Source organism: Spinacia oleracea, chromosome 1 (genome assembly GCF_020520425.1).
Source record: "Spinacia oleracea cultivar Varoflay chromosome 1, BTI_SOV_V1, whole genome shotgun sequence".
NCBI classification, from domain to species: Eukaryota; Viridiplantae; Streptophyta; class Magnoliopsida; order Caryophyllales; family Amaranthaceae; genus Spinacia; species Spinacia oleracea.
In genome coordinates this window covers 107,106,783-107,117,559 of record NC_079487.1, presented here as the reverse complement: position 1 = coordinate 107,117,559, position 10,777 = coordinate 107,106,783, and positions in this window count along the sequence as shown.

Below are 10,777 nucleotides of genomic sequence, written 5' to 3'. Positions count from 1 at the left end.
AAAATTACGTTTATTTATAATGTTTTCACTCTTATCAAAATCTGATATTGGGAAAATGAGAAAATTTTAATGTCTCAATAGAAAAGTGTGAGAATATTAAAACATTTATGTGATAATATAAAAGAAAATGTAAATAACATTTTAAGACACCCAAAAAGGAAAACGTAAAAAATAAAAAGAAACGGAGGGAGTAACTCCTAACACGGGGTTTGAGAGTGAGAAAGGTGGCAAAATGTGGCTTAATTACTCCAAGGTTGATGGCTCGTACGTAGGTGTTATTCTTCGTAAAGTTAAACGTTTGTCTAGTTTATTTAATTCAGTTATTTTTACTCATGTATTTAGAAAAGCTAATGAGACGACACATATAATGACACACCTCACTCCCTAGACTACGCCGTTAGGGCAAGAGTGTCCCATATACTGTTGAGGGTGTAATAGATTTAGATTTCTGCATTGCCTAAGGCCTTTGACTGTTTACCTCAAAAAAAAAAAAAAAATTGATTTAAACAAAGTATTTTTCAAATTCCAAGCCCAATATCAAAAGTGACAATGGTGATCATAATCCGAGCATATATGAGATTCTAGATCGAAAAAAAAACAACAGAAGCTCCATAAGTGCAATTTGAGTACCAATCTCAAACAAATAAAGGTTTAAATTACCCCAAAAAATTAAATTTAGTAATTCAAGGTGTTTGGGCTCCCAATTGATATTCAATTGGGCCACTAAGTCCAAAGCCCAATGGCTCTAAACAACAGCATCAAACCTTACCACTATGGCTATTCAGCCATCCATTAAGGCCCAAGGCCCAATAGCAATAAATGACCTATGGGCATTTATTATGCAAACACTATAAATAGGCCACGAAGGCTCACACCTCAAGGTATGTCCAATTTATCGCCTTAAAACTACTCTTTTAGAGAACTTCTCTCTAGAATCCGAGCATCGTTCTTACTTAGGCATCGGAGGGGCCTTCCTCGGAAACACCCCCGAGGCTAGTGACTTTGCTCTTGTGCAGGTGAATTCGGACTCGACTCATTCAAGCAAGCAAGATCTTCAACACATACGAAAGGGCCTTCATTCGAAGCCCATTGTTTCCATCTTTACAACACCGGAACAATTTGGCGCCGTCTGTGGGGAAGAACACTTCAAAGCCTTTGAAAGACATTAACCACCTCTTTCTGCAAAATGGTTAATGATGTTATCAACAACAATGATGACGATATGATAGTGCGGTCAGATTCGGAATCTGACGAAGAGGAGCACCCTCAATCGGTGGCGAGGTCACAGCCAAGCAGAGCTACGACCGCCACAAACGCAGGACCTCCGATTCCAACTAGGGAAGAGCTCACTGCGGCCATGACCATCATGCAAAACTTCCTCTTCAATGAGAAGCAGCAAGGATTGGCAAAAGACCGCAGAGAAGAGAGGAGGACCAGGTGAAGGCTGAACGAGCAGCCCAGTGTAGAAGTGTCCAGACCCGAACGAGAGCTCCTTCCCTTGACAGGAACACACCTGACGTCGAGATGGATGGAAAGCACGTGGGACACCCAAAAAAGGGCACAACAACAACCAGATTAGTTTGCAAAACCATCGCCCACTCCAGCAGCTCTCCAAAGCGAATCGACTACTCATAATACTCGGATCCGAAGCTCGGTGCTCAGCAGGTTGAGGCCCTCGGTCCGCTCAAGGTTAAGACCCTCGATCCATACGAGACTCGGGGTAGGCGAATCAAGCAGATCTGGCGAACGACCCGAGGTCAGTAGCGGAGAAAGAAGAAGAGACAGGAGGCATGATCGAACCCCTAGCCCCCATCGTACGCCCGAACGTTCTAATCACAGAACCTCGGCGAACGAAGGCATCAGGGCTAGACTCGGGAAAAGAATCATGACTCCCACGTCATCCCCTTTCTCGGACGAGCTGATCATGGAAGAGATACCGAAGGTAAGACTGCCAGCACACCTGACATATAGCGGAATCACAGATCCGAGGGATCATGTCATCTCCTACGAGCAACAAATGTTCTTGAGTCCCTACTCCGAAGCATGTTGGTGTAAATATTTCCCAACCACGCTAACCGGAGTGGCGGGAGAGTGGTTTAGATCGCTGCCGAAGGGATCGATCAAAAGCTGGAAGAAGCTGAAAAAGAGATTCTGCACACAGTTCGTGAGCAACAATCGCCCCGAGCGAACCACGACAGAACTGACCTCAATCCAACAAGAAAGAGACGAAAGTCTAAGAGAGTTCATGGCCAGATTCATGAAGGAATCAACAAACATACCAAACTTGCAGCCAGATGTGGCCATCTTCGCCTTGAAGCACGCGCTCCAGGAAGGGAAATTCCGTGATAAGCTCTCGATGAAAAACCCCTCCAAAATAGCCGACGTGCTCCAAATGGCTGATGCGTTCATCAGAACCGAAGAGTTCAACAAAGCCGCTGCAAGGTTGAAAGGATCGTCGGATCCGAGAGACACAAAAAATGCCCAGAGCAAGCCCGAGGGCGGCTCAAGGAAAGGGAAGGAGAAAGTAGGAGTTAGAGAGATGAGCCCGAAGAAAGACGGGAGAAGGGGTGAACTTCAACCCAGATACACTAACTACACTCCACTAACTCTGCCCCGAAAAGAAATCTTTAGTCTCAACAGAAATGACGAAAAGTGGAAACTACCTGGGAAGCTCAAGTCCAACCCAGCTCGGAGAAACAAGAACAAATGGTGCGAGTTTCATGATGACTTCGGTCACCACACCGAAGAATGCAACTCACTGAAAGACAACATTGAGGACCTCGTTCGCCGAGGCTACCTGAAATAATACTTGTTAGACCGAAGGGAGGAAAAAGAAAAGGCCGCAAGTGGCAAACAACACGAGCAACCCCAGAAAAGGGTCTACGAAGCAACAAGGCACAAGAAGAATGACATCCTAGTGGTGTTCGGGGGACAGAAGTCTGGCCAGGCCAGCAAGAAACACCTAAGAGCTCTCACCCATCGTGTCAACTTCAGCGCAGTGGGAGACAACCAACCACACCCCCCGAACATGACCTTCACTGCCGATGATTGCTTCGGAGTCCAGTACAAACACGACGATCCTCTAGTCATTTCCATGGACCTCAATAACCACAACGTACACCGAGTGTTGGTCGACGGAGGAAGTGCCGTCAACATCATCTTCAGAAACTGCTTCGAGCAACTGATCCTCGAAGAGTCAGAGGAAGCATTGACGAAAGTCAGTTACCCCCTGATCGGATTCCACGGATCCGCAGCTATCCCTCGAGGAAAGATCACCTTGCCAGTCACAGTGGGCGAAGGCCAAGCAGCAAAAACCCTTCGGGACGAATTTCTGGTGATGGACTGCGACTCCGTATACAACGTAATCATGGGAAGAACCATGATTCACAAGATGCAGGCAGTCCCCTCCACATACCATCAGCTGATGATATACGTCTCGGACGCAGGATTCGCCGAACGAATTAGAGGTGATCAAGAGATTGCAAGAAGAACCTGCCACACCGCCGTCCGAAAGCCCAAATTAGGAGACGGTTCGGAGGCGGAGAAAGATGCTCCAGGAGAGGAGAGCGAGGCAAAAAGGAGAAAAGCAGGCACGAGCAGCTTATCTCCCGCAGAGGTCGATGCCCGCCCCGAAACCCTGTCTCCCGAACCAGATCAGGAAATGGAGGATATCTTCCTCGAAGAAGGTTCAGACAGGAGCGTCCGAATAGGCAAGGGCCTAAGCTCGGGGCTCCGAATCGATTTGATCCAACTGCTCAGGGATCACAAAGACATTTTTGCATGGTCAGCAGCAGATATGCCAGGGATAAATCCGAAGCTGATTTGTCACAAGCTGGACGTCAACGCTGAAGCTCGGCCAATCAAACAAAAGAAGAGGAATTACTCCTCGGAGAAAAACAGAGCCATCGCCGAAGAGGTGAAAAAGTTGCAGGAGGCCGGATTCATCGAGCCATGCATGTACCCAAAATGGTTGGCCAACGTGGTGATGGTCAAGAAAGCGAACGGCTCTTGGCGAATGTGCGTGGATTTCACAGATCTGAACCGAGCCTGCCCTAAGGACTGCTATCCCTTGCCGAGGATAGATCAATTGGTTGACTCCACCAGCGGCCATGCACTGCTCAGCTTCATGGATGCCTTTTCAGGCTACCATCAAGTGTTCATGCACCCCGACGACAGAGCAAAGACAGCATTCATCACGAGCGCAGGAGTGTTCAACTACAAAATGATGCCCTTCGGCTTGAAAAATGTCGGCGCTACATACCAGAGGCTAGTTGATCACGTCTTCGCCGACCAGAAAGGGAGGAACGTCGAGGTCTATGTGGATGACTCCATCGTAAAAAGCATTAAGGAGGAAGACCATGTCAAAGACTTGGCAGAGACCTTCGGAAATCAGAGGAAATACAGCATGAAGCTGAACCCAAAAAAATGTGTCTTCGGGGTGAAGTCAGGGAAGTTCCTCGGATTCATGGTGACCAAAAGAGGAATCGATGCGAACCCGGACAAAGTCCAAGCAGCGTTGGATTTACCCGAGCCGAGGACCAAGAGAGACGTGCAGAGGCTAACCGGCAGGTTAGCCGCACTAACAAGATTCATATCAAAAGCCTCGGACAAGGGAGCCCCTTTCTTCAAAGCACTAAAACCAAAGAGCCTCCCCGGGGGAGAAGCAGAACCAGTCAAGAAAAAGGGGGTCCCGAGGAAAGTGGATCCCGAACTGATATGGGAGCAGGAGCAAAAAGAGGCTTTTCAGCAACTCAGAGCCCACCTAGCTCAACTGCCGACACTGGCCAGACCAAAGGAGGGGGAAACCCTGTACCTATATGTAGCAGTCAGCCCGGGAACCGTCAGCGCAGTGCTTCTTCTGGAAGAAGAGAAGAAGCAACAGCCAATCTACTTCACTAGCCGAACACTCACAGGGGCCGAAACTCGGTACCCGCTCATCGAGAAAGTTGCATATGCAGTGGTGGTAGATGCACGAAAACTGAAGCCATACTTCGACTCCCACCAGATCACAATACTAACTGACCAACCGCTCGAGAAAGTACTCGACAAAATAGAGAGGTCAGGAAGATTGGCTGCCTGGGCCTTCGAACTATCAGAGTTCGGCATCAAATATCAGCCGAGGACCGCCATCAAAGCACAGGCGTTGGCAGACTTCTTGGCCGAGTGCTCATACCAGGAAATGCTGGATGATACGAAAAGCACTTGGGAGGTCTTCACTGACGGATCCTCCACAGTAAACGGCTCAGGAGCAGGAGTTGTACTAATCCCCCCAACGGGGAAAAGCATAGAGTATGCATTGAAGTTCGGATTCAAAGAAACTAACAACGAGGCCGAATATGAGGCCGCAATCGCAGGGATAGAGCTTTGCTTATCCCTGGAGGCCGAGCATGTTTGCCTCAAAACTGATTCCCAGCTTGTAGCCAACCAGATCCGAGGGGAGTATGAGGCCAATTGGCCCAGCATGACAGCTTATTTAGCAAAAATTAAATCCTTAACGTCAAAGTTAAGATCCTTTGAAGTCATTCTCATCCCCCGAGGACAAAACACGCAAGCAGACGCACTGTCAAAACTCGCAAGCTCAACACTCATCGACTTAAACAGGTCGGTCCGCGTGGAAGTTCACCAAGAGTGAAGCATTGACTTGCTACCCACCACAGTATGCAGTTTACGTACCGAACCCAGCTGGATGGACGCAGTAATTGCATACAAAGAAAGGGGAGAACTTCCCGAAGATAAGCTACAGGCGAGAAAGCTGAAAAGATTCAACAAGTGGTTCATCATCAGCGCCGAAGGAGAGCTCACGAGGAAATCATTCTCCGCTCCACTGCTAAAATGTGTGGGTCCAACAGACGCTGACTATATCCTAAGAGAAATCCACCTCGGGATATGCGGAAACCACATCGGAGGCAGGACATTGGCACACAAAGCCCTTCGGGCCGGATACTGGTGGCCCACTATGGTTTCCGAGGCAAAGCAGATGGCAAGGAAATGCGAGAAATGCCAAAAGTTCGCACCAGCTATCCATCAACCAGCTCAAACCTTACAATCAACACTGTATCCCTTACCATTCGCACAGTGGGGGTTAGACATCATTGGTCCCTTCCCCTCAGCTACGAACCAGAAGAAGTGGTTGATTGTAGGAGTCGACTATTTTAGCAAATGGATCGAAGCTGAAGCTGTCTCCTCCATCACCGAACCTCAGGTCCGCAAGTTCATATGGCAGAACATCATCACAAGGTTCGGCATACCAAGACTGATGGTCTTCGACCACGGGAAACAGTTCGACAACACCCCGCTACAAAAGTGGTGCAAACAGTTCGGCATACACCTAGCTTACTCGGCAGTTTGCCACCCACAAAGCAACGGGCAAGCCGAAGCTGCTAACAAACTCATTCTCAACGCACTCAAGAAAAGAGTCGAGGATAACAAAAACAAGTGGTTAGAAGAGCTACCCGGAACGCTATGGTCCCTTCGGCCCACCGAGAAAGAAGCTACTGGGCAAACACCGTTCCACCTTGTATACGGATCCGAAGCTGTCATCCCTGTGGAAATCGGAACAGAAAGCTTGAGGATCCAGGCATACAACAGGTATGATGGACTCCAAGGAGAAAGCAACAACCAACTTCTGTCCGAAACTCTCGACCTACTAGACGAAGCTCGGAACGATGCGAGGACACTCAACGCAGCTTATTTGCAGAGGGTCAACAAGCATTACAATCGAAGAGTCAACGCCAGACCCCTAAAAGTCGGTGATCTAGTACTCTGAAACGCCGCCTCGGTTCAGAAAGGACGGATCCATGGCAAACTCTCAGCCACCTGGGAAGGACCATACATCATCCATTCCGAAAAAAGGCCTGGCACGTTTATGCTGAAACAGTTGGATGGAACAATCTTGAAGAACCATTGGAATACCGATGTTCTCAAGAAATATTTTGTATGATCTCTGTCTGTAAACCAAGTAAGTTGTTTAATGAGAAGAGGAAAGCCGTTTGGCACCATGTGTTTCATTAAACCTATCTCTATATTTCAAATTCATTGTCCCTTTATATATATACATGCAGCCTCGGATCTGATCAATCCGAGACTAAAAGCAGGTTGACTTTGCCCATTCCTTGATAAAATGCAAGAAATGACCAAATCATACACTTCGGGGAATCGTCCAGAATCCTCGGATTCGCGATACCCAGATAAACCTTGTTCGCAACAAACAGTCGCTCGAATCAAGTTATAAAACTTCGGCTCAGATCCACGGATCGCCAAAGTCATAACTAAGAGGGAGACTAGCGATCTCTTGCCCAGGTTTCCGAACCACAAGAGATCGGAAGAACAATCCAGACCTCTGAGCAGATCGACGGATTTGAAGAGTCTGGAAATTAAAGAGTCTCTTAGCAGATCTACGGATTTGAAGAACTCGCAAAATTAAAGAGTCTCTTAGCAGATCTACGGATTTGAAGAACTCGCAAAATTAAAGAGTCTCTTAGCAGATCTACGGATTTGAAGAACTCACAAAATTAAAGAGTCTCTTAGCAGATCTACGGATTTGAAGAACTCACAAAATTAAAGAGTCTCTTAGCAGATCTACGGATTTGAAGAACTCGCAAAATTAAAGAGTCTCTTAGCAGATCTACGGATTTGAAGAACTCGCAAAATTAAAGAGTCTCTTAACAGATCTACGGATTTGAAGAACTCGCAAAATCAAAGGGTTTCTTAGCAAGTCTACAAAAAGAAGAGCTCGAAAATCTACGGATTCAAAGACTTAAAACTTCGGAAGTGCAAAAAATTGAAAAGAGGCAGCCAAGTAACAAACATTCATTTTTCATTCAATATTTGGGGAAGTACAAATGCATCAAACAGCTCGATACATACCCGAGGACCCTCAAAAATTGAAAACAAAATGAAACAATTAAAATCGGCAGCCATCAACAGACAATACCGGCCTACCGAAGTACTAAGAAAGCAAAAAGAAACAAGTACAACGCAGCGCCGAGGCAAAAGGGGGAAAGGCAAGCACACATTCGGAAGTCCTCAACTGGAACCGACCGACTCTGAAGAAGACGACTGCCCGAATCCCTAACTCTTGGGAGTCTCAGGAGCAGCCCCTAGGGGAGCATCCTTCGAAGAACCCCCAGCAGTAGTGTCACCTTCGGAATTCGCCTTCTGGGCCCGAGCCTCTGCAAGAGCAGCTTGGCGTTCAGCTTCAGCTTCGTCTCGATCAGCTTGGCACTCCACCAAGTGATCCTGGGCCCGCATCCAGAGAGGAACTTTCTCATTCCAAGGGAAATGAGGCATATGCTTCGCAAACATGCGCCGAGCACCCAGGATGCCATTCCAATACTGCTCTCTACACTGATCAGCAGTGTAGAGGTCAACTCGCTCTTGCTCCAACTTCCGAATGGCCGCATCCTTCTCTCGGATCTTCAGCTGGAGAACAGGCACCTTGTCGGCTTGGTTCTGAATAATCTCCCGATGCTTGACAAACTGCTGAAGCCTCGCCTCCGCATCCTGGCTCTGCTTAACGGCCGCCTCAAATTTAGACTTCATCTTCTTGAGAAGTCTGTCTTTTTCTTCAAGTTCGCTCGCAAACTTGGCGGCCGTATCTTTCCTCTCCTTGTCGAAAGAAGCTATTTTTTCAGCATCCTCTTCGACTCGGAAGGTGAGCTTTCCAACTTCGGCCCCGATCTGCTCAGCAGAAGCTCTAGCCTCACGACTGTACTGAAGGTACAGCTGCTTGACCTCCACAAGCTCGAAGAAGAGCTGCCCAGCCTTCTGGTCCAAGATAGGAATATCACGAGCATAAGCCTCCTGATATCTCCTCAGTTGTCTCTCCTCAACCGAGCTGCACTCGGAAGCGAACGAGGACCAGAAAACAGCCTGGGAGCGAAGGAAAGATGAGCAGAAATAGGAAAAACATAAAACAAAAACACAACTCAAAGAGAAAATCCAACACTTACCTCATTCAGGTAGTACTGGGCCATCATAGCCGGGTTCCTCTCTTCAGCTCCAGGAACCCTCCACTGCGGGTTGGCCCGAAGAAGATTCTCCCGAGCAGCTTCGGGACCCACCAAAGATCCCACGTGAGCCATGGGATTCTCTCCCAAAACCGGAGCCCTAGCATATCGAGCCATCGCTTCCCTTACTTCCTCGGGGATCCGCTTCAGCGGAACATCCGAGCAAGGGTCAGCATGGATCAATCTATCCAGGGCCGAAGTCGAAGTAGAACCCAAAGTCGAGTGACGCCTCTTCCTCGTCAAACCTTGTTCGGGCTGCTCCTCCTCAGTAGAGGGAACATCCTTCTCAGCCTCGGGAACCTCAACATCGGGGCCTGTGAGATCCACCATCTCCTTATCTGGACTTCTCTCTCTTTCGAGAGAAACGTCAGCAGATTCCTTCTTCTCCTCGGCCACGATAGGGGCATCCGAGCCAGGAACAAAGTCGGCTTCAATCGCCTCCATCACCTTGGTGATATCCTGGATCTCGATCCCTAAAGCAGTAGACGGCTTCAGCGGAGAGGGGATGGTATCTTCCTCGGCCAACGGTTGATCCACGGGCGGCGGTTCCGCAACCACCACACTCTTTAACTTCTGCCCTGGCAAGGGCATGAAGTGAAGGAGATTCTTGGGAGGAGGCATGTCTTCCGAAACCGTTTCCTACAAAACAAGCGTTCAAAGATCAGCTTCGAAAAAGGGAAAGACGGACTACAAGAAAACCTCCAAGTCAGAGCAAATACCTTCTCCGAGGACTGAGAAGCCTTCGCCTTCTTCGGATGCGCGGAAGACCTCAGAAGAGTGCTACCCTTCCTTTTCCTTTGATCCTAAAAAGGGAGACCAAGGGTCAATAAATTTAGAGGAAGACAAAGGAGGAAATAAAGAAAAAAGGTGAAGTACCCGGTTCCTAGATAAAGAGATATCTATCCGAGCCGGAGATGAAACCGAAGGAACGGCACGCGGCACAGCGTCAGTCCCAGGACCCTAGAAAGATGGTCCAGGACCAAGACGTTAGCCGACGGCCAACCAAAGAGAAAGAAAAGACAAACAAAAACCGAGCCTATAGAAACACTTACCGGATCTGAAGTTGTCCTCAAATCAGGAAGCACGACCTTCACTGGAACAGCTTCGGGAGAGGAGGCAGAATCCCACGGATCAGCTCGAACTTCGGATATCCGGGCAACACCCGAAGGAGACAACACGTAATCCTTCAAACGAGGATTCTCTTTCCCGAACTTGTAATCAGGAGCCGAGTCGTGAATAGTCTTCAGATCCAAAGAGATGCCCAAAATCGCAGGATCAAGACAGCTAAAGCCGTACTCTGCAAAAACAAAGCACAAAAACGAGTCAGTAAAACGAGGGAAGAAGGAGGAGGACAAACTCACTGAAACACGGTCCCAGCAGAAAGACACCTACCCCTGTCAAAAATCCTGCTGAGACCGGCGACAGCAAGAATGTCCTCCCGCAAGATGTAGTTGAGGTTCGGGAGCCAGCTAGACGGCAGTTTATAGTTATCCTCCCGAGCCAAAAACCACTGGAGGAGATCCCCGTAGTGGTGATGGTTCCGATCCGGAGCAGCCACGCCTCCCATATCAGGATCAGGAGTCACAAACCACTTCGGAGGGCGATAAAAATTGGGATGCTTCGGATCCGTCGGCACGCGAACAAGCAACCACTCCGTCTTCCAATTATGGTCAGAACTGAGGTAAGGGTATGCCGTAATATAGTTCGGCTCCCCTCTCCTTCGGGACTTTTTGTTGATGATGGTCCACCAACCATACCCATCACCCTTG